This window comes from Asterias amurensis, chromosome 1, assembly GCF_032118995.1.
Source record: "Asterias amurensis chromosome 1, ASM3211899v1".
Lineage (NCBI taxonomy): Eukaryota > Metazoa > Echinodermata > Asteroidea > Forcipulatida > Asteriidae > Asterias > Asterias amurensis.
Window position 1 is genome coordinate 37378204 of NC_092648.1, and position 26164 is coordinate 37404367.

The following is a 26164-nucleotide window of genomic DNA, read 5'->3' on the forward strand; positions in this document are numbered from 1 at the left end:
CAAAATAAACTTGGCCGCTAAAGTCTAGAAAACACAATCATTAGCTGCGATGCAACTGAACATTCACTGAAAGTTCAAGCAAAAGATTTATGGTTGATGGCATGTACATACATTTGTAATTGTACAATGAATATTTTAGTATGATTTGAAACTTTGCACCTTGTAGAAAGAAATACGTCAGCCGGTACATGTACATGTACATGTTTATAAATAGAGTCTTGACATTATAAAGTGTGCTCTGCTCATCTTCCAATCCAGGTTCTCATCAGATCAGAACCAATGTTTCTCCCAGAAGATTAATTCATATAGTTGTTACATGAACCTCGAGACGCAAGTTCTCAGTCTTATTAAACACACAATTCCCGACAAGTGTATAGGTGTACAATCAAAGTTATCTTTTAAATTCAGAACTGCATTGCTTTACATTTCCCTTTCAAATTAACTTCAAGAGAACCAGTAAATATTTGTCTTTAATTGGTTAAGCTCGCTCTTTTATTGCTTTCCAATAATACACTGTACGTGAAAACTGCCTGCTCAGATATTGCATATGTGCATCATATGTAAGGCTAACGACAAATGAAATGACAAACAAACTGCTCTAATTGTACCTGTAATTACCTCAATGAACCCCTTTTTTTCTAAATACAATTTTAGCTTATAAAAAAGATTCTACGCTAGGGTCAAAACGCAAAGCAAAGCAATTAAATAACAAAATTTGCATACAACATTTGGGTCTTAAATACTTTTTGGGGGGACATTAGCAACTAAAGATTGTATAATGACATGATGTTTGCATTGACTTCAGGTAAACACTACATTTGTTTATCTACGTGTCTTGTACATAGAACTGAGTTACCCTATGTAATAATGGACCCTGAACAACGAAGGCCGATTTGTCACATCACTTCATCATCTTAAAGAGCTTGGCTGTAATATTCATTATGTATCCAATTATCCTCCATGATTAATCCATACATGCCATGATTTGGTTTCATTTCCGATGAGACAGTCCTGGTGTAAGCCACCTGTCTTTGTTATAATGCACCTGCCAAGATTACTAATGTAATATCACATACAGACAAGAGGAGGAGGGGTATGGATAGCAGTTGGTATTGAACAATTCAAGGGGCATCAGGGCAATGACTAGGGACATGGAGGCAATGCTATTGCCTCTGGGAATTATCAAACCTGTTCCCTTCTTCCATATTCAATCTTCCCTCTTTCCACTTCCAACCTCATCATTCCATCCTCCACCTTCTCTCTCCCTTTTCCCTAAGCCCTCTCCCCTCTGCCCCCTTCCCTCTTCTATCTTCCCCCTGCTCATATTTTATTTTTCCTCTTCAATCTTCCCTCCCCTCTTCCCTTCTTCTTCCTCCTTTTCATGGCTATCTTGTTTTTGAGACCATTTCATACCGACATGAAGCTACATGATGCACTCATAATTGGTAACATGCAAAGATGGAGTGCTGTGGTTGAGTGGTCTAGTGCACTTGGCTCAAAGTACTGGTCCCTAGTCCATCTAGACACTTGTGTCCTTGAGCTATACCTAAAAGCAAGACATTTAAGCAACATTGTGATGCTTGTGTCTTTGTACTTTGTTCTTACAGTTATGAAGAAAGGAAGACTCTCATACGGGTCACGGGCACTTGTCATGTTTTTCTGTCATGGTGTGCTGCTGACTGCACTGAAGAACCTTCTTTAACTAAAAGCTCTGCACTGTCAGTCATAAACTGCTTTGAGATGACCATACAACCATAGATGCATAAATACCTCCAAGATACAACAGTTACCTAGATAAAGTGCTTTACACATATTGTGTATAAACAAAAAATGTGTATTTGTTTTTCCTAAATAAATGATGACCTAGAAGAGACAAAAGTCACTTGGTTGGTTCTATCAAATTCTGGGGAAAAGTAGACAAAAAAATCTAGTTTAAAAAGATAGTCCAAAACATTGAAGGTTATTAAATCAATACAGCAATGACAGATGTAGGGTTTACTATTTAATATTATAACAGTACACAGTGTATGAGAGGTGCTAAAATAATGTTGTGTTGTGCACATGTGCATGTTGTACACATACAACATCAACAGGAAACCGTATTGTCAATTGAATATGATTTACTTTCCTGTGAAACAGCAAGTGGATATGATTAATCCATTCATGTTACACTAATGGATAGAGAAAAACTTAGCTTCAAGAACCTGCACTGTTCATTACTATGGTAATTCAAGTTGAATGAATGATGACAACTTGTTATATTTTTGTTTAACTGCATAGTCTTCAGAAGGAAAGTTAAAACTTGTTTAAATTTAAAAGGCAACTTGTTCCTTATTCCTAAATACCTGATAACATTGTCGTTATATACGCCTCTCGGCACACGTCTGTCACCACTAGCAGTGGCTGCCCCTATGGCCTTGTTTTGGGTTAGACTTGTGATGTACTCATGCATAAATATTAAAGGAACACGTTGCCTTGGATCGGACGAGTTGGTCAAAACGAAAGCGTTTGTAACCGTTTGTTATATAATGCATATGGTTGGAAAGATGTTTTAAAAGTAGAATACAATGATCCACACAAGTTTGCCTAAAATTTGCGTGGTTTTCCTTCTACTGTGCGAACTAACACGGTCGGCCATTTATGGGAGTCAAAATTTTGACCCCCATAAATGGCCGACGTGTTAGTCGACGAGGTAAAAGGAAAACCACGCAATTTTGAGGCACCTTTGTGTGGATCATTGTATTCTACTTTTACAACATCTTTCTACCCATATGCATTTTATAAAAAACGGTTACAAAGACCAACTCGACCGATCCAAGGCAATGTGTTCCTTTAAGAGAGGCGTATTAGTGCATCATCCAAAGAATTTGCCTAAGGTGAACTTGAGATACTTCTGTGTTTTTTGTTTTTAAATAAATCTGTGCATATACAGAGCCTTTAAAAAACATCAAACGGCACAAATGAGTGCTTTGATCCGGTAGGGTCAGCCTCATTTCCGCACATACATTGTACATCAATCCAGCTGTATTGACTTCAATTCACCTGCTAAGGTTCCAGTGCTAAATTAAGTGTTAAAGGTAAACAGATAAAATAATTGCATTAAATTTACCCCCTCCCCCTCCAAAAAAAAAACAGACCCCCCCCCACCCCCAACAAGAAAATGCTATTTGTTGCTTTCTAAAACATGTTTCCTTGATCTTATTTGATAAAGCTTTCAAATGTTGGTGGAATAGAGTGTTTATTGACTACTTATGGATTGCAATGTGTTTACTCTAGTCCAAACTAGATTATTCCTGTGAATAAGTGCATTTGAGTTTACATAACACTCATTGAGGACATCTAAATCTGAATACAAGTGATGTATAGAAGCTGTACTCCAAGATAAGGTTTGGTTATGAGTGTTCCATTGATTGATTTGTTCCATTAACGCAAGGCGTCTTAATAAATCATAAGCTCTAGTTCACAATTTAGGAATTCGGCAAACATCACGGACCAATAGCTTTGATGATTGAACTATGCACGCGCACATCTTTCAATAAATTAGCACTACTGGCTAAATTCTGGATGGCATACAAAAATAAATATTTTGGCATGTATTTTCTTTGAATATGCCATCTGCTTTTAGACCGTGTAGCCTGTGACATATAACCTGTTTACTACAAACATGTCTACACTGTAGAGGTCTGAATGAAAGAAACTAATATCTTACTATTTATGGACATTGCACAATACAATTACTGTCACCTTTTGACATTACTTTATTTGCTTAATGCTTTATTGTCCCAAGCAACAGCTGATGAGGCGCTAATGGACTGTTAAAGTCTAGCGCATGTTGAAAACAAGAGAAACAAATCAAATGAAGGCTAAAGTTGTTCCATCAAATCAAACCTTTCGGTAAAATTCTATTTATATACGTTCTTAAAAATAAAATAAAAATTGGTTATGAACAACAATACAAAATATTTTGTTGAAACTTTTGTTGGAATGAGGATACTTACTTCATAGAGACCCCCATTGCGAATCGTGCCCTAATTGTGTGATATCTCAGTTGGGCTAAATTCTTATTTAGAAGACCAGAAACAGAGGTCAAGTCCTATCTTCTTTGATTTGTTTAAATTTTATTTTCAAATTTGTTAACATTTCACTTTCCCAACAATATAAAACAGTTTGGTATAGCCATAAACTACGTTCAATTAAAGTAGTTCAACAAAGTTGATAACACATAAAACTCAAAATGGTCAGATACAGAGCCAACTTGGTACTGTAGGAAAATGCATACTAGACTTGCACAGTCTATTATAGGAAAGGTTCAACATGATACCATATTTTCCTGCTTTTTAGACGCCAAAAACATCGGTGTGTCTTATCTTTCGGTGCGCCTTGTCCGCTGACGATTGATTTGTTTTTTATGATCACTGCGTGAAATAAAAAAACCTTCTTGTCCAGTTCAAATCAACGGTCTTTGTGTGAAGAATACTTACTCAATAATGCGGTCAAGACGCCGAGCGTCTTATCCGCAGGAAAATACGGTAAAAAGAGACACATCTCAACACTTGTCCAGCTTGTTCAGCTGTTATTTTTACAATTCTTGATTTTGATCTTGATGATGTAAAGGCGCTTTATAAATATTTAGTTGTATGCGTGTATGTATGTATGTAATGGAAATATGAACTCTCTCATATGGCCTCACCCTGTCAGGAATTTGGTCATGAATAGTTTATGTTCTGTTAGGGATTTTGTAACCATTCATTGAGCTCATTTCAATTGGGGTTAAGTTGCAGATGACATTGCGCAAACTTTGATGGAAGTTTAGATAAAAATATTTTCTGGGAAAGTACTGGTATTTACCTTACATAATAAGGCCCAGGTTGGTTGGTGTTGGTTTTGATTAAGAATTTTCAAACCGTTATTCAAAACCAAAATCAGATTATTTACAGTTTAAAGAAAACTCCAAGAAAACCAGTTCCCTTGTCTGATACCAATGGCATGTTATGTGTCTGACCCTTAAGATTAATGTGAGACACATAGGTCATTCATGTACATGGAGTTGGTTGACAACGCAGCAAACACATGTAAGCAACTTCTGCTTCTGCTGTTTAACTGTACCCAACGTCCTGCTGGACTATCTCGATACAGTGTCAATTGTGGCAAGCATTTATCTCAATTTTGCAAAAATACCTACAACAAAATGCAATAAATATTATTTCCTTGACTGAGTGATACCTTGGGGCAGGCAAAACTAACCAAACACCTTTCTGTAATTTGGGCTCAGAGTGAAAACCATTTGTAACTTGATCTCCCTAGATGCTCATTACAATCTTAAATGAAGAAAGACTCTTGCTGGACTACTGGGCCGCTACTGGGCTGATTTGACTTGAGAATCGATCTATTAGTCTTACAACTAAACCCCACACAGCATTATAACCCCCTGACCATCAGTTAGGGGAATCCCAAGGGAAATTTGGTTCCACACCATGAGTGGATGGGGGGGGAGGTGGGGGTCTCTGCTAAACACCGTCTAGCTGATCAGTGAGGTGAACCGAGACCAACGCTGAGCCCCATTTCTCATGACTGCCATCTAAATGTCAATGAGATAGTATTAGAGCCTTGTGCTGGCATGAAGGGGGTAAACTGTCATGTTTATTCATACACCCAATAGCTACTCCAAGTAGTGTTATACAAATAATGTGTCAGGAACATTAAAGGACAAATATTCAAAACTTATTTAATTTTAAAAAGAATAATGATTCATTCAAATCAAGCTGAAAACTTGCTAATTATAAATTGTATGCCAGCAACAAACCTCAAAAGAAATATTTCCGTGTAAAATACTATCAAAGTCAAAAACATACAGTAGTAAAGGAAGACCCCCACAATCACCAACACTTATTTTAAGTTTTCTTCACTGTTTTCACTCAATGACATTTTCACAGATTGGTTGTAAATAATGGTGCCGTAGGATTACCCTGGATGAAAGAAATTAATTGATTGTTTTACAGCAGTGAGATTTCACAAAGTGAACTCAATTAAGCTTAAACTCAATGAACTCAGGTGATAGCAGATAAATTGCATCTTTAAATAATATGCAGTGACTTTTGTGGACCTTTGAAACTCAGAGAAGCCACGTCTTGTACGCAGGAAATTACGGCACTGTACATGCGTGCACTGGCTGTCACATTACAAAGGATGCCGTCATTATCACAAAGGATGCCGTCATTATCATTGTTCAACAATAATGTCGGCACCCTTTGTGATATGACAGGATTGTGATAGGATGGCATGAGCACGACATGTACCAAATAATGCTTAAAGTCACCTGGAAATATAATTTTTATTTTTTTTGCAAACATAAGAGTATGTTTAGTAACAATTAAACAATGTTTTTAGTAATTGTTTGTCACAAAATAGATAAAGTTGTTTGGGGGGGTTGACTCCGCCTACCCCTTTTGTGACGTCAATCGCGGCAGACTTTGCCTTGACGCGTAGAGTTAACACACGTGCAAAGTATATGCAAGTCCAAGTCGTGAGTTTGTAGGTTTCAAAAAAAAGGAAAAAATCTTGCATTTTTCCGGCAATGCCGACCAAGTGTATTGCTGCTGGATGCAGCAAAACAACTAAAGATTGGGTCAGTCTGCATGGCTGGTCAGACTCACAAGAGCAATAGTGCCTAGTGGTCTGGTCCGACGTCTTTTTCAGCGCTGTGCAGCATTTTCTCTTCAAGTATCGCGCCTCGATTAACGTCACGAACAGCGCCCTCTCGGGTTGGGGCCTACTCTTAAATTTGTAAATAAAATAAGAACTATTTTTTAGAACCTTAGTTAACTGTTTATTCACATTCCACTCATCAAAACACATACATTAGTGACAGACTCTTTATTTTGACAAAATAGCACTTCCAGATGACTTTTCAGAGATGTTTTTAATTTCAGCCCTGACCCTGCTAAACACAGTATATTAATCTAGGTTCCAGTACACAGTATGCATAATGGTTTAATCATTATTGTCTCCAGTAAGTGATTCAAACAATACAATAGTACAAAGAAACAACTTCAGGAAAACAATAATGCTCTTAACAGCAATATCATCGGGACACCTTCCAAAAGCCATTCATACCTCTCATACTAAACTGTAATTGCTAAAGTAATTGCTTACCGCACTTAACCAGCTGATGTTTAAATACATGCCAAGAACATTTAGCCATGAATAGCCACGTTGTAAAAGGAAGATCAATATTACAATTTACGATGCTTTGAAACCTAATTGGCTTTAGACAAAAGCTGACCAGTAAAGCCACTCTGGGGACTCTGTTCTTAACGATAATTAAACGCTAAATTGATTTTATAATATCAAGGACAGAGAGTGTATCGTTGGTTTATGAAAGAGGATTCATTTCCATACATAGTGTTCACTAAACACACCATACAACCAACCTATAAAAATGGTATCACAAAACAAAGTCATATGGTTTATGTTTTTGTTTTTGTTTGCTTATCCAGATCTGGCTTATTTCGATTGCAGTAATTTAAATAAGCAAAGGTTATTCAGAGGTCTTCAACTAAATGCTTTGAAAAAACATGACCCATTCAAGTACGTTTAGTATCACGTTTTAGTCATTTCTACAATTACAAAAGGAATTTTCAATAGTAATAATTTTCTCTGTGTAAACACTACAGGAAACATTGAATTAACAAATCAGAAAATAAGCCTCCTGAGTGGATGGGGATTAAAGTACTTAATATCATGGATTCTAAAAAAAGAATTAACAAAACAATATAGAGCTCCATTAGGAATATTTGATGAAAGACAATTGATTATTACTAAGCCTATACAAAAACAAATAAATAAATAATGTACTTTTACTTCTGCATTTAATCTATTATTTACAGCAAGGTTGGCTGGGCAGCCTTTTTTTCTCCCTGTGGTTGATAGTTTTGTGTATATCAAGTAGGATGATATAGTAGTAAGCATGTATAAGCAAGTTGGGGTTTAGTTGTTTCAAAAGAGTGACAGTGCATGAAACAACAATTGGTAAAATAAACAACTAAACAAGTTTTTAGATGTGGTCCCTTTATTCATTACAAGCAGAAAAACAAAATGTGCAGTCTCAATAAAGTCAGATTATCTTTTGTTTTTGCACTGTGTACACATAATTAAGTCCAACATCTGTGGCTTTTCTGTAAATATTGTGACGTCATAGCCATTCCCTTTTAAAGCTTGCAACAGCTATTTGTTTCCCTTTTTTCTTTTTAAAATGTTGATGATAGTATATTAGGTATGTTTGAATAAATTTACTCTTTAAATATTCAACGATGAAGCAGCCCTTTAAATTGGAAAGACGCATATGAATTGCACCATGGGATGAGAGAAAATTGGTTCAACATGTTTGTAATTTTAAACTCATTATCAATCGCAAGTTTTAAAGTTGCAGTATCAATGATGGATGACACAATCTTCAAGTTCACTTCAAGTAGAAACAAGCACTATTCTACACAAGATGAAACAACATCCAAACATTTTGATAATCAAAGATGAGTTTATTTCAAAAATGAATAAAATGTGAATGATGCTCTACCCCCAGAACCCTTCAAAATGTTTGGATATGTGTTGTTTCATAATGGTGCCATTCATTTCTATCTTTCCAATTTAAAGGGCTGATTGTGTCGCTTCAAACAACCAAGTACTTCGTGCCAAAACCACACACTGGATTTATTTGCTCATCAAATAGATGACAAGAAGAGCTTTCAAATAACCCATGGCCTAAAAAGCAAGTATTTATCAACATAAAGAGAGTTTTAAGACATCCCATCACATTGATATCATGGCTGATGTTCAGGTTGTCTTCACTTTTTAAACTGTTTTTTTTCTTCTTCTTCTGCTCATCAAATAGATGACAAGAAGAGCTTTCAAATAACCCATGGCCTAAAAAGCAAGTATTTATCAACATAAAGAGAGTTTTAAGACATCCCATCACATTGATATCATGGCTGATGTTCAGGTTGTCTTCACTTTTTAAACTGTTTTTTTTTTCTTCTTCTGGGAATTGCCTTATTTCACAAGGGTTATCACAAATTTAAAAATGCACAACCACCCTCTCATAAACACTATAAAACCAAATATATCCAACTTGATACATTAATAATGACAAAAATATTTCTTTTATAAGATATTTACTCATCCCTGGGAAGATTTGACCTTCCATTTATAACCAACCAATTAATTAATGACCATTCTCAAGAAATCGATTTGCTTCACTATAAATAGCCTCCAAACGCAACAAAGACGTCATAACGTCGGGAAATGATAGCTTCGTTATAACGGCTGCACCATATTTATATAAGTTATTCTTCACTGGATCAAAACTCACCCAGGAGTAAGCGATTTCTGCCTTACAAGAACCAAAAAAACACTTATTTTAAATGGTCCTTCTTAAATTATTTGTTATAATAGATGAGATGTTAAATTTGCATCTCGATGCAAATTTAACATCTATTAATCCATTGTAGTACCTGCTGCTAAAACATAGATTTGAACTGCCTCTAGCTACCGAGCAATCTCCGTGGTCTAGTTGGTAAAACACTGCTCTAGATTTACAAATGGTCTGGGTTCGAATCCCACCTGAGTAAAATGCCTGTGATTTTTTCACAGAACTCAAGAAAGTACCGAGTACACAGTGCTAACATACATCGGTGTGTAAGATATTGTCTAAGGTTTAAACCCAAACTAATATTATTTATTATGTTCAAGAATGAACCAAGACATATGAGAATTAGAACTAGGAGTTTTACAACAGAGCTACACATCCATTGACTTTAGCATTATTGTCTCTTCATTCTCGACACAAAACACTGTTTTTAAACCTTCTAGGTTCAGACATGTTTGAAGCAAGGCTCCTGAGTCTTGTGTGACCGAGGAACAAATTGATTTTTCAGAGAACTTGCCTATGTTGAAACTGGTGCATGAATGTCGATTTGCATTACGGGCATCAACTGACTCATCATTCAGTTTGTGATTTCTACACCGAAATGAAAAGCATTGATATATTCAAAAAGCTGACAAACTTCAATTATTTCAAATATTGACATACATTTAGGTTTGTACACGGACATGGATGCATCCACATAGCACAGGCTTCAAAATGAATGCGTTTTCAAAGCTAGGGATTTGGTCTTCAGCTCCAGCTATTTTAATCTATGTCTATGTGCAGCAAGACTGTTTTACAAAACACATGGGCCTTAGCTGAAGCTGAAACTGCCACGATCTGAGTTTCACAAAGGCCTTTCCAGCTGCCTTCCTGTCCATTTTGAGAAAGGGAAACCTGTTTTCCTCCAAACGTCAATATAACCTTACCCTGTCATGACACTATCTAACATGTCTAATGTAAACAAATCCATACCTGACATTAAAGGCTACATGAATAAAGAGAGCTGGTTTTTAAGGCAATGTAGAAAGGCTTTTTATAACCACTGGCATAAATTCATACAATACCAGGCCAAATGCCTACAATGCCTACTGGTCATTGCCCTTTAAAATGCTCCAGTCAGTAAACTTGACAGTTCCCTCAAACAGATGCCCTTATCAATACTGCCGTAGTAAAAAAAAAAAAAAAGTATCTGATCTGCACTACAGTGACGGCATTGGCTGTAAAAATGGCAGCATCCACTTCCCATGGTTTGATTTTAAAGCAATGAAGTTAGCTTATTGTACATCATTTACAGTGAGTTACATGTTATGTATAGAATGTATTGTTTTGTAATGACAGATTAGATGAGATAAAATACAGAAAACCAGACAGAGAAAAAATAAACTCTCAGCTCTTTAATATCAACAAACTATGCCTTTATCGTTAGCTTAAGGAAACATTACATGTACAGGCGAAACATAATGTTTCTGTAAATGTTTGCAGGTTTTATTTTAATTATTTATAAACCAACTTGATTAAACTTTCAAATACAAACTTCCAATTCCAAAGAGTTACCACATGTCTTTTCAGTCTAAGACCGACTTTATGTTGTTGAAGAACGTTGCTTGTGTGTATTGGAATCATTTTATGTTTAATTCATCGGATGTTTCAGATATGATTGCTGGGGCAAGGCTAAATATTTTCAACACCATTATTTGTACTTCCTTTAATAAATTAAAAACACTCACTCCATCGCATAAATAACCAGAATCTTTATCAGAAGGTTTGCAATATTTCAGCTGATTTTTTTGTTGGTTAAAAAACCCTGCAAGGCTGATTTTAATAAAGAGCCCTCCAGCTACGAATTACGTACTCAGCACTAGGCAAATTTAAGAGATTGAATCAATAAGAATTATCACACTTTATTGAGCAGCTGAAGCAGTTGTGGCGGACAGACAGAGGCAAATGAATGAACACGTCTTGCCCAGGGTCTCAGCACCCTCTGCATCAGTGGCCTGAGGAAGAGAACGAAGCTGAGCTATGGAGTACGGGTGGCATCCTCCATCCTTCATTACTCATCTCAGCTCAACGTCTTGCAGCAATGTTCTTACAGACTCTCTCCCCCTCTCTCTATCGCTCTCTCTGCTGGCAAATTTAAGATCTTATCCACATTCCATTAATTTATTTGGCTAATTTAAAGGGAATGGCTAGTTCTGTTTGTTTTTGGAGGAGACAATCATCTCAGGCTGATGACGACAGAGTCTATTTGAGTTAAGTTGATAAGTACAAAAAAAACAAATGAATTAAGGTATACAGGGCATAATAATAATAATAATAATAACTAAAACTTATAAAGCGCCATCTATCTAAGACTAAACTTATTCCGAGACATGATATAATGGATGTGTAGAATAATTTCTGTCAAAAGTGGACTATGTGGACTATTAAAAAAAACACTACTTATAAAGGAGTAAGAATCTTTTACCAGTGGTAATGTTTCTCATATTGTGCACACATACATTTTTAACTAATAACATGTAAGTACATGTAAATACACTTTGAAGTGAAGAACAATAAATACACAGATTCTCAAGTTTTGAACAAATGCGTTCAATCATCATGTACAATACACAAATAGCAAAGTGTTACATATGTAGGTATTCAGAGTTTATAGCTTTAAACAAATTATGCATTCAAAATATATTTTAAAGGAATATAAAGCAATGATGGGACCTTTAATTCTTCAACCACTTGGCACAATTTTCCCTTTCTTAACATAAATTAATAATCACAAATAACGATTGTTTAGTTCCCTGTTCATGCAGAAGCACTCACGCCGTGTTTTGAAAACCGTATGAGTGCGTCAATGAAAAAACCCTGGCCTATAATTCATTCCAAATCAATAGTGTGTTGAAACAAGGATAAACATTTTCCAGGGGCAGCCTGGACTGAGAGACTTCTTAAACATCTTAGCTAATGGTTCTCATTTCATGTATAGTCACGCTCTTCAGAAAGCCACGTTCATCTTGAGGACGGAGAATAGACGCCCATGATTTTGTTATGAAGTTAAATGTATCATCTGGTCCAGTTTTAAAATTCTGATAATGCAATGTATGACTTCATGATAACAAGTTGAATGCTATGGTTTTTCGTCCAAATTTATTAGGTTTTTTTTAAGTTTGATTTGTTTTGGGATTCATTTCTAAAGGCACTTTGTGAAACTTTCTGTATGAATAGGCCCATAATCGGGAATTATTTTTTCGGGGACTAATAATTAAGATTATTTTTTGAGGTATGGGCAGAAAATATGAAAGAAAATGTTGGTGTGTTAGCACGCAGGGGGAAGGTTTAATTTCTGTTCTTCTTTTTTGTATACAAAAATTATTTGTACACTGTCTAAACATAATTGGTTCTACATTGACAAAACAATAAGAACATTTTTAAGTCTGGAAAATATTTATTTTCCTTTCAGACTCAGTCCGTGTAATAAGGTTTTCTAAAAAGAATTCCAGAGGTGAATAGCACTTCTTGTGAGGATGTGAATTTCTCTAGGAAGGAACAGCAACTGCTTGAAGTGCCTAGTGGTTATTAAAGCCAAAGCCAATAAGCGTGACACAAACTGCTCCTTTAAGAGTAAAGCCTCTTCGTGAGTTGCTTCCTTTGACAGGATTAGTCTCCTGTTTTAAGACAAAAAGGTCTGAGCATTATTGACAAATTGGTTGATGTTGAATGCCATGGGAAGGAAGGATCGCATTATGAAAGAGGTCAGGAAAAATGGAGTCTAGGAATTTAATTGCCAAGAATATCATGAGAAACCCTTAAATGTTGGTAATGTGGGCATCTATTGTGTGGGAGGATACATCTTAAACGCTTGATGGAAATAAAATCTTACATTTAATGGGTCCCCACCGCCAAAAAAGTGTGTACAGTGTGTTCTGATTGCACTACGATGTATTGATGTTTCTAATTGATTACAAACCATTTCATATTGTTTACCATTTAAGCAATTTTTATTGTTTTCCAAGAGCAAAAAAACTATGACCAACAAGAGTTCACAAGCTTTCCAGCCAAAATACATATTGGCCAGACTACATACACTGTAAATGCAATGCATGAGAAGAGAAGCATGTTTTTATAAATTATTTTCATAACCAGAATCGTATCCTGAAAAAGCTTCTTTGGATTGAGAATAAGTACAATTAGTGGTAACCACAGGCCAAGTGTCTAATGGGGGGAGCTTTGAAATAACCTGATGTTCAACTATTAGATGCCCTGTTTTAGTCTGCTATTTAAATTATAACAACTAGTGAAAGAGAACATTTTGGGCATCATTTCTTGTACATCCAGAGCCTGGCTCAAACCTTGATATATCAGCAACACTTACGGCATTCCCGTACAGGAATATTAATGTGTAGCATTAGAAAATATCCTCTGGCATCGTTCAATCTAAAAGACTTTATATCAAGCAGTTTCTAATTTATTTTCTTGAGCAACTCATTTGAGCCTAACCCCCAAGCTGTACTGGCGCTTATTTCACTACTTCCTGTGTTATGTAGGTTATTGCTTGGTGAATTTTCATCAAATGCCACCATCGTGGCGAGAATGCTCAGTTTTCACTGAACCACCAGGGTGCTACTGCTGATGCTGTAGACAGTCTCCAACATGGACGATGGACTCCTGGGGTTATCTGACATTGAACCAAACCCTAAGAAGGTGTCCATCTTATCTTGAGTAGTCTCCTAGAGAGTATTTCTGCTCCTATCTCTTGGGGAGGTTTATATCTTGAAGACGCATTTGTCATCATCTGATGTTACCGTGGTTATTACTCTTATTACTAACTAGATGAAACCTTATCGACAGACCTTTTACACACCGTGATGAAAAGGGCAACTTATTTTCCTGCTGATGCCAAGGCGCTGGACTGAAAAATGTTAGATGGTAAAATTATCTCTCTTGCTAATTGGGTTACAAGTTCTGTAATATCCATTGCACAAGATTCAACACGACAAAACAAATACGTGTGATCCAATATGCAGTAAGTTCTGTGATAGGATTCTGTGATAACTGTACAGTGTACTAAATTACACAGGGTAAAAATAAATAATATTTTTTATCCACCATGCAATTAACCTTCTATTAAATTCATGTACCCGGTACTATTTAATGTACATCATGTGCTGCTTTCTCGAGTGCACATTTTGATTAAGTTTCATATCATGTGTCAGATAGTCAGACAATGGTCTGATTGTTACATGTAATACAGGAATCATGGTCGTTGCATTGACTATTGTTGAATGTATTGTATAGTAAAGTAACATGAGTGTATGTAGTTTGATGCTACATTTAAAAACTATGTCTTCCTCTAAAAGGTTAAATCTAAAAGATTAAGATTCATGTATTTGTGAACATGTAGGCTGTAATTGTACACAATGGGGAGGAATGAAGCAGTCAAGACCGTTATCCTATCCTTTAAAAACAAGCTATTATTTTAATGTACATTAACTTAAAATAATTACACTGACAATGCAATTATTTTAAGTTAGGCTAATGTACATTGAAACAGTGCATTGTGTACTGGGAGCGTATGTTCAGCGGTATTTTTGATCAAACCAAAGCAAGGTTGGAACATTGATTGGCTGATTTATACCAGCAAGACTAAAGACACGTACACTAATAAACTACATCATGTTACAATAATATACATACTGCCACAAGGCACAGGTGCCAAGACTTAAGTAAGCTCCCATATAAGACCAGTGTACCCTAAAGGCTAGTAATGTAGGCCTACATTATGTCTCAAAGCCAACAATCAAGAAAGCGTCCCTTCTTGAACCACTGTGTTTTTATAATGCGTAATGCGGGCACACTTTATGGGTTTCAATCAATACTGCGGTAGGGAGTGCAATAATGATTCGTGTCCCGCGCTAGACAAGCGTTTTAGGATCACGGTACGATCAATGTTGTCGTGTGCCACAATATTGTTTAGAACTGAGCGCATTAAGGCCAGGGATGCGTGTTGGTAATTATATTATGCCATAGTCTTACTTAACCAAGACCAGTATCGCACACACACTTCAGTAAACACTGTAATGAAGAAGGTCTGCATTTTGCACATGTACGTAGGCCCAACAGTAATATTTTTACTTCTGTGAGAAAAAAGATTTTGCCAAGGTTCAAATAAAGATTGTGAATAACTGACAACAAAAATTGGTTACATTGATATCTTTTGCACATTGTGTTGTGTTGTCATTTATAATACTTTTAATAAATTAAAAATGTAGATTTTGGGGTTTTGTTATGACAAGCCAGACATCTGCATTAAACCTTTACTAAAGGGAACCTTAATGAAACATGGTCCTTTGAAAGCTCAATATACTATGCAGTTTCCATTGCTTACACATTCATTAACAAGACCTGGCAGTAACTGACTTAGGAATGAACTTGGCATCTAGGGAATGACAAGTCTTATTATCCTCTCATAAAGGTCACATAGAAACGATGTAACAATGGGCGGGCATTGGGGCAGAGCAATGATGGGGAACCATCACATTGTACAGTTACTGATTCTGATTTTCAGCTCCATTTTAGAGATTACATCGCTGTGAATAGAGAACGGACTAGTTTCCTTGAGGTCTTGCTTTGTGTACGTTATGTAGAGCGAGAGAGGCCGAGTTTCTACAGAGAGAGTAAAACTCACAATGCCTGATGCAACGAGATGCAACTCTCATTGTTTGACAACAAACTAGATTACGATTCAAAGGTCAATCGTTGCTTCAGTCTTTGCTTTTCGTACAGGGATGAGTTTATGAACAGGTATTATTTTTTGTGTGAAATAAAAACCAAGGCCAAGGCTAGACCAAGGTTTAATTCTAAACCTCTTTATACTAAAGGCACTGGACATTATTGGTTATTAACAAATTTAGCATGCAAAAAGAAAAGAATGAAATTACGTAGCTTTTGAGAAAGAGGTAATCACTAACTCAAACATTAAAAGTGTTCAGGCCTAGTGAAGCCTTTGTTTATCTATCTGAAGAAAGCACACAAATTTGTGCAACAAGGGTGTTTTTTCTGTTAATATTCTCTTGCAACTTCGGTGACCAATTGAGTCCAAACTTTCACAGATTTGTTGTTATATGCATATGTTGGGATACACCAAGTGAGAATACTAGTGATTCTAATTCATGGTTCTATTAGTTCAGAAACTGAGCAAAGTATGAACCTTGCAGGGCCCCCCCCCCATATCAACAAGAATAAATAGAATCAAAGTTCAATAGGTCTTGACTTCCATTTAATAGTTCTTGTGCCTTTTTGCAACAATATACATTACAGGTAAAGCACAGTAATTGTACACGCTAAATCGTGTAAAGTTCAATCCTTTTCATAACGGGAAAAAAAAGCCAATTCAAACACAAAAAACAGGTAATCTAATCGGCTGGGGTGGGCTTGTATAGATTTCAACATAGTATGACTTGAATTTAATGTTACGTCTAAAATATTGAACAAAATAGTTAATGGCTTGGCACCTCGACCCTAAGACTCGGTCTTTCTCAAGGGCATTCGAGAAAGACTCCGCTAGGGTCGAAACGTCAGGCAAGTACCTTTTCGAGAAAAACTCTGCTAGGGTCGAAACGTCAGGATATTAACTTTCGTGAAAGACTCTACTACTAGGGTCCAAACATCAGGTCATGGATTTGCGAGAAACTCTGCTAGGGTTGACACGTCAGGTCTATATCTTTCGAGAAAGACTCTGCTAGGGTTGAAACGTCAATCCATTAACTAGTTTTTGCATTTACCATTTTTTGTTGGAAGCAGTTTGCAACAGCTAATTCTATTTTCTCATCTAAAAAATGACTTCACTTTAAATATAGCCTAAAATGAAACCTCTGGACTTTCAAAATGTTGCTATATGTATATGAAATGAAACAAGACTGTTTTTATCCCTAATTATATGGCATCTTTCCAGAAAGTTGCAAAGCAAACACAGATTTGTGAAATAAAACCAAAAAAACATAAAATTATATGAAGGTTTGGTCACCATTGTTTGGAGCCAGGTGGCAAGTCCAAAATAGACTGACCTTGGAGCAGAAAGTCAAAGGTCAAAGAACACCAACAGTGCTGTCTGAATTTACACTTAGTCAACAAAATACCATAAGCCAGTACCTCCATGGTTTAAAGGGTCTTTCACCAATAATAACTCCACACCCAACAGCTTTGTGATTATGAAAAAAAGTAATTCACCTTTTAAGATCAAACTGTTGCTGTGACACATGGGGGTGCCTAGTGCCATGTGTGATTGGACTTAGCCAAAGACAATGTAATTAATTCCTCTATTTAACACCCAGTACTGAAAACCAACAGGCTGGATGGATTAAGTGCAACATTGTGTGGAATATTATTCTTCATGAGATTATTTCTCAGCATGAACTGTGTAAAGACAGCTTTCTGACATATGTACCAGGTGGTAATTCATCAACCCTGGTAACCTTTGTAAGAGTACAGTGTAAAGAATCATAGAGCTATTATTAATCTGTCTTTTTTACCGTGTCTTCAAAGTTTCAGTTTTTGTGGTTGTTTGTATAATATGGGTTTAGCGTACATGACCTGCAATGTAGTCCAATGTTTCTGTAGTGCATATCATACCTTTTGCAGTAGGCCTATAATATGAGAAATTGAGTTGTCAAGTTTCTCTCGAATGAACATTCAGTTCCACTTTGTTAATAATTAACACTGCTCTACCCCAGTTTTATCAAGAGTGAATGACCAGAATTAATGGTGCACTGCATAGTACATGATTTACAGTCCATGCCCTACAAAGGCTAAAACATTGTATACATTCTCTACTGAGGATTTTTCTGGCCTTGGGTATTTCCACATTAGGTGAAGAACATGATCTGCACTTCAAACTTTAGATTCTTTGTTATTGTAAGACATGAAATTGAGCCGAGGCGTTATCTACAGATACTGAAAGTTGTATTGAAGATTTGGTTTTCACACATTCAGCTCTTTTCCTACATAATGAACACTAAATGAATTTATCAAACATTGTATAGTGAAGATTGATCAAAGTAACCTTTCCAAGTACACCGAAGTGTTTTCCCTTAACAGTTGTCTGCTGGCCAAATGCCAGTTATAACACCTGAGGACCAGTCAAATTTAACTCCAAGTAGTCGGGCTGGCTATGTAGAGTGAAGAGAAACATCCCAATAGAGTATAAAGTACGGACTAGGTAAAAGCTGATGGATTAGTGAAATGATCGGCTAACTGTCCTGATGGCTATAGTCATTGAACAAGTTTAAGACAAGAACACCTGGGCCCAGTTTCATGACTCTGCTTACCGTAAGCACAGAATCGGCGCTTACGGAAGCAGGGAATTCTGTGCTAACGGCAAGCGTATTTCACGGGTTGGCGACGAATTTTGGCTTCTGCGCGTGCGTACTCCGCGTTACTAAGCATTCTACGCTTACAAGGCTAGCGCAGAAATTCGGCGCTTACACGTAAGCGGGGAATCGTGATCGTAAGCGCAGAATTCGGCGGTAAGCAGAGCCATGAAATTGGGCCCAGATGTACAATGTAGTATCTTTTCTAGGAAGAAGTTGGACTGGTTAGTTTCTCCTCAACATTCTCAACATGTCATTCAGTCACCTGATGATGCCTAGAGAACATGCCTCAAAATAACACACAGCACTCTCACTGTAAAGTTGCCGTACTGCCCTGTGCTTTTGCTGTGGTGCCCTATTTGCAAGGTTTCAATACAAAGTTACATTTTCCTCATAGTAGTGCCCCTACCAGAAGGAAATTGCTGCTCCACTTCAAGAGGGAAGTTCAAGTTCATCTTATCTTGGAAGAAGAAGTGCTGGGTAGTTTCTCCTCAACATTCTCAACAATTCATTCAGTTATCTGATGATGCCTAGACTAGTAGCCTAGAGCCACTTGTCCAAATCAACAGGGTCTCCGGCCTAGAATAGCATGCAGACCATGGAGGCAGCCTCTATTGCCCCTGGTCTTGGCCTTGGTGCCCTTTAAAAGTTTCCCATTGACTTTAAGATTTTCCAATGGAAGTGCCCTTTGCAAAATGAAAATGACTTTTCCCTTTCAACAATATTCAAAGATAACATTCCAGGCCTGGGGTTTTTTCAGAACTATTTTTACCTTTTAGAAACAAGAGAAAGCTTAGCACCACAATGATCCACTGGGTCTAATATAACCACAAAACATCAACCAGTTTTGCTCTAGACAAACTTTCAGAATTTGTTAGAAAAAAAATCCTGGGAGATTGAATTTAATGGTCTTATAATGGCTATGGTTCTACATGTATTGTAAACCACTGACTCCCAAAGCTGGTAAAGTAATGTGCAAGTTAAATCCCACATACACATGTACTCCCACCTGTGCAAAATAGAAAAGTTGTTCAAGGAAAAATGTCCCTTTGCTGAACGCACTTTGACCCCTGATGGTAGACTGTTCAGCCAACACAATACCCAGCAGTATTGTGTGCATTACAAATACCGGTAGTCTACAAAAAATTCCTGCCAGGTTTTTTTTGAAGACCTTTATACAGTTGGTTTTTAAAAAGAGAAGTATTTCCAAAAGGCAATTGAGGTTTCTTTTTTTCCCCGGACGGAAGCTTTCTAGGAAATGTTTATGGTTTTTTTAGATTGTTGGTTTTTATACGTTTAAAGGAATAAAATGCAACTGTTTGACAAACTTTACTTGATCATGTTATAGGCCTAAAATGTGATGTATTGATCGTCAAACAAGGTGATACTATTGGGAAATACATTTTGGATGCTCTTTCTAAAAGTACTTCCCATCAACATTTCAAACAGAATTTATGTTACAATAACAACACAGTGAACAATTTTCCTTATACATGTAATATAGCAGCAGCTAAATGAACAAAGTTACTTGGTTATTAATTGTATGAATGGAAATGAAACAAACAACAAACAAACAAACAAACAAACAAACAAACAAACAAACAAACAAACAAACAAACAAACAAACAAACAAACAAACAAACAAACAAACAAACAAACAAACAAACAAACAAACAAACAAACAAACAAACAAACAAACAAACAAACAAACAAACAAACAAACAAACAAACAAACAAACAAACAAACAAACAAACAAACAAACAAACAAACAAACAAACAAACAAACAAACAAACAAACAAACAAACAAACAAACAAACAAACAAACAAACAAACAAACAAACAAACAAACAAACAAACAAACAAACAAACAAACAAACAAACAAACAAACAAACAAACAAACAAACAAACAAACAAACAAACAAACAAACAAACAAACAAACATTCAAAATATGTCTAGGCTAATTTTGCTATAGACCTTATCGCAAATACCAATGCGCAAGCGCAGACTGTTGAATGAGGTGCATTGTGGGACAGATATGGATCAAATTTGGATACCAGCAAGACCACAATGCACCTAATTCCAAGCTTTACGCACGCGCCCCAGTATTTGCGAAAAGGTCTATGAACAATTGCTGTCCATGAAACTATTCCATTTGTAAATATACAGCATACTCAGCTAAATGAAATACATGTATGTAGGGTAAGACTAGAATTCAAAAAATATCACTCCATTAGAGTTAGACTGTCATAGGTCTTACGACTCAAAGAAGTTTTAATGGTACAGAAATATTCTAACAATAACATAAAAATAAACAGACTTTTGCCACTGTACTTTATTTTACAACAACACTATACACTATTTATTGTATTTTTCATTGTTAAGAATTGTGGCAGTGTAACAATTTTACTGCCTGCTGAAAGTGTAATTTACTAACAAGTTTAAAGACAAAATCCGATGCAAGAGATTGGGAAATTAAACGATGTTGTACCTCTCTCTAGTATTATGTGTTTATTTGAACAGTCTGAACGGATACAGCCAACCTCGTGCCCATCATCTGTGCGCTAGTCACACAGATCCCTTTTATCACCCTTCAGCCAAGTTTCAGAACTGAACAATGCAAGAAAGAAACAGAAGCACAGGCCTTTTGGGTTCAAACTCATATGGGAAAGAGGTATTAAACTAAGCAGACAACGAGCAGACGATCAACATTTATGATTTCAAGGGAGGTTTTCAACAAAAGTAAATTGCACCTGTATCTCTTTATAATAAAATTGAAATTTTAAACAAAGCAAATTTTGTAATTCCAGACAGCTATTCCAACAAAATCATTCTTTCATCATGCTTCATGTAATTTATAAATCCAAGGAGTAGGGGTGTACCGTGTAACTGTTACCATCATGTTACTACTCTAAACAAATACTGTTCCACTGTACATTACACTGACTATATAGTGCAATGTGTACATTGTACACCGACTGCACAAAACATGTTTCCAGATGGAAATTAGCTACAAGCCAATTAAATGGAAAGTGGCTTTCCATATTTGTTGTAACATCAAAAACAGTCACAGTGCATCCACAAGACACACAGACAGCCCCCAGGCTACCAGCATTCTCTTAGAACTGACAAGATGCTAATCATAACAGCCGAGGACAACAATCTCTTCAACTGGTCAGTCTTGCTGGTTACAATGTTTCAGTTTAGTGCCACTTGAAAGGATCATAATTTAAAATATGAAATTAAAAGCTACTGGGTCCAATTGCATAGTGCCAAACTTCTGCATTATGATTACAACCAAAGAATTATGGGCTGTGAATGCACTACATATAGGCTGTTAGTGCATACATTGTTGTTCTGCATTCAAATAAAAATAAAATTATAACATGGCAAAAAACTGATGAAGTTTGTTTTTTAATGTTTGGACTCATTTTAAAAATAGTCATCGTCAGACTTCTAAGGATGGCGAATGAAACAGGTCCAAATGTTATGAAAAATTACATCAGCCTTTGGCTGGTTCTATGACAATTTATTTGAAAGGAGAATTTTTACCAGCCTAATTTACTTTGTTTTATATCAGAATTTGCACAGTAAGCATTCAGCTTGAAATTGGACTCTGGTCCCACTAGCCAGTCACTAAAAAAGCAGCAATCATTTCAAAAGAAAAGATAATGCAAGAGTCAAAGCATTTATGTTACTTGATTGAATCCTACATTGTGATCATCAAAGGTTGTTGTTTTTTCTCAAAATAAAAACACTACTTGTACAATATTATTGTATACAACTTCTAAACCTGCTTTTGAAGTTCAAGGAACCTTTTAGTGTCTAGAATGCAGTTCAAATATACCAAATAAAGCTCTTTCAAAACACTAAGTGAGACACAAACATTTAGTGCAAATATTAGTCTTATTCAAGGTTGGTTGGACAGCCCCAGCCCCATGTCCGCATTCCAATCAAAGTGCAGACAATATGCCTTCAAAATCTATCATTATTGTTCTTAGGAAGTCCTGCAAGGAATTGCTCTGACCTAATTTTCATGGTTGGCATGAGCGAAATAGTATCCCTCAATTCTATGAGCCGCATGAGCCAAATTATGGTGGTCCTGGGGCGCATTATTGAAGTAATGTTTGGGTAATTCAAGGATTGGTTATCAGTAGAGTGTTTGCTGAAACACTAGTCAACAGACCGGTATCATGCAAATGGGTACATTGGCACTGTACTGTACATAGAGCACCTGTGTTAGTAGCTTAGACTTGTTGTCTGGTGCATGTTTCCCTCCATCCAACAATCTGGACAGTTTTAAGAGGATACCTTCAACTCCCATGAGTTTAATTTGAAAATGATACTAACAAAACAGCTATGCATTTGTGCACAAATACAATTGTGTCTAGTTCTTGTAGTGCATGCCCCTACAAAGAGAAAGAGTGGCTTTAGCCTTATTTGGGGCAAACTTGCATTGAATAAAACTGAAGATTACATTACCATGAGACTTTGAGAGTGTGCCTGCATCTATGTGCATTTTACTTTACATTTCAGACAGTTTGTACGATAAATCTAACTCTTCATACATGACGACATGTCCCACGTTTCAGTCTAACATGACGACATGTCCCACATTTGAGCTTAAGGGGTTAAAGGGTTGAATGTCAATGACAATCTTCATGGAAAATCAAGCAGAATGCATTTTAGTTTGGGCTGTAAAAGTTACATTTGGGAACAGTTTTAATGCTGTGATCTCATAAACAGGCAAAGTGTATTGTTTTTCTGTAAACTACGTACTATTTACATAAAATTTAATCCAATCAAAGTACAATGTACATTGTCACTCAATGAGTCTCAAGAGCCAGTATCCAAGTTCTCCACACAAGTTATACCGCACTAAATCAGTGTCCACCCAAACCATTCCTGGCAACCTCCCCACCACCTACCCAAACTGCTTAGTGCTGTGCTCCAAATCCCTTCAAGAATTATTTGGGATTCAAGTCCAGAATTTGTATTAAGTGACATCGAAAGAAAGTCACAAGCAGTGACTCAATAGACTGTGCAAGTCTCGCGCGCACCGGAGCGAGAAAACACGACAACTGAAGAACTTTATTTTTTTTATGAATCAAATCTTTGCTTTTATTTATTTTTAATGCTGAATCTGAACAACAAAAATACCCTATAGAGCTTGTTTAAATTAGTTTTAGCTTTTTAAACAAATACACAATTATCGGATAAAGTGTATGTATAGACAAAAGTAAAACTCTGGGACAAGGATGTTTGTTTAATCTTAAATTTTTTGAAACCCCTTTTGTAAATCTACGCCCAAATGTGAAACTACTCAAAGCTGGTTTATACGCGAACGCACGATGGTCGCAAGGGCGTTAGATAAACGCAGTTTAAAGAGAAAGCCGACCCCTAAACGACCAATGAAAAAGCTTTTCACCCCGCGCGACCAAAACAAGCGTCTGCGTAAGTTTCGTGATCGGAGATGGGCACAAATTCTTAATTTTGTACAAGTAACCTGACCTGAGGTCAAGTTCAAATATCGTTTTTTCTTCGTTATTATGTTGACTTTATTTTTACTTTTATATATGTTGTTAATTAGTATTACATTTTAACAATATATGTCATTTTTATGGTCATAAACTATATTAAATTAAAGTAATGGACGAAACAAAATCTCCCCAACGTACAACTCACGAAGTTCAAATCTGCGCGAGACTTGCACAGTCTATTTCAGACTCAATTTAACGTTTAAGTGACTCACATACAAAGTACCAAGCAGTGTTGACTAGTTACTAATGTGTCAAAAGTTTGAGTAGGCCTATGGCATCAAGGTAAGAATCTATGCCTGGGGAAACAAAGCATGGCTCTCAATGCATCAAGTCTAATGTCGATATGATCAACGACAGGTAAACAATGTTTTCATAAAACCCACAATCATCAATGTTTGAAAAATAACACTGCCCAACATTCTCAGAGATACACTGTACAGATTAGATTATAAATGGCAACACAATGCTATCGTCTAGAAATGGCTTAATATGAATATCAGTAGGACTGAAGTCACACTACAGATCGGTTATTGTTTCTAACATCCTGGGTCATAAACTTGCTTGATAACAAGCCATCCCAGCCAGCTCAAAGAACATTTGGGTGCTCAAAAAAAAAGGTAATATTTTAAATGCACAAGAGTCAAGATAGAGTACAAGATATAACTGCCCTACTTCTCCTAGAAACTGTATAATAAGACTCCCCTGTGAGCCTTTAGTTTTAATGTAAACTGCCCCTAGTTACTGCTCTAATTGCAATATTTGAAGAACCTTCCTCCCCCATCCCACCAGTCGTCGCAGACCACTCCACTCACTTGCAACTGTTGTCAGGAGAATTGAGGGACAGTTATTGCAACAAGGCTTGCGGCAGGTTTGTAACATTTCATTCTTCTCTAATTAATGTAAAGTAATCTATCAAAGCCAGACATACTAACTTCCTGCGAATCAAATCGTAAAGTTTACAGCGAAAACAGGGCTGTGACGTCAAAAGTCGCTAAGCATTAACAGGAAGTATGAACTGAGCTTCACTAACGCCAATTTTACAAATATTTTAATTTTTTTTAATTTTTTTTTTAAAATAAGATAAAGAACTAGTTAGAGTCAGCCTATGTAAATTTATAAATTAAATAATCTTTTGAATTATTTATAATATTATTTTTAATAAACAAATCAAATTCAAACAACAAGTTAAACATTAATAATAAGGGAATCAATGTGTGGTGAAGAGGTTTTCATGAGTGGTTTAATCCCAATGAGGCCTGGTTCTTGATAATTTTACCGAGACAAAGTCACGGTAAATTATCAAGAACCAGGCCTCGGCGGGTTTAAACCACTAGTTGAAAACTGATTCAACACACTTTGATTCCCATTCATATATATACCTTTTTGGTCAAAAAACATCAACACTTTCGGTCAAAAAGTAAAATAAATACAAAAATTATAATTGTTCAATGATTTATTTCAACACAACACCCCTCCAGCTATGAAATGGTAAGGCTCTCCGTCACCCTCGCTCAGGTAAACAACTCCTTATAAGGGAATACTGTTCGCATCGCGCGTATCGCGTGATGTGGCACAACTGTCCCGGCCGTTGCTCTCGACCAATAGGAATGAAGAAACTGTCTTATAAGTAGGCCTACAGGTGCAAGCTTGCGTGTCATGCCCATGTTTCAACACTTTTTACTGGTCATAAACATAGGTTTATACACACCCTCGTGACACGCTCTCCACCAATATAGGAATAGCGTAGGTATTTATGAATTAGTGTTTATTAACACCGTGTGTTACTGCGTGCATTACACTACAGTACATGAAACAATACGTAGGGGGTAACGACTACACTTATTCC

At 36.4% G+C, this 26164-nt stretch overlaps 1 protein-coding gene across 1 annotated transcript in view; it reads right to left on the minus strand.

Moving 5' to 3' along the window:
* LOC139938944 (polypeptide N-acetylgalactosaminyltransferase 2-like) overlaps nucleotides 1-26164 on the minus strand; it is a 75047-nt gene that overhangs the window by 48459 nt on the left and 424 nt on the right. The gene's annotated exons all lie outside the window — the stretch shown is intronic.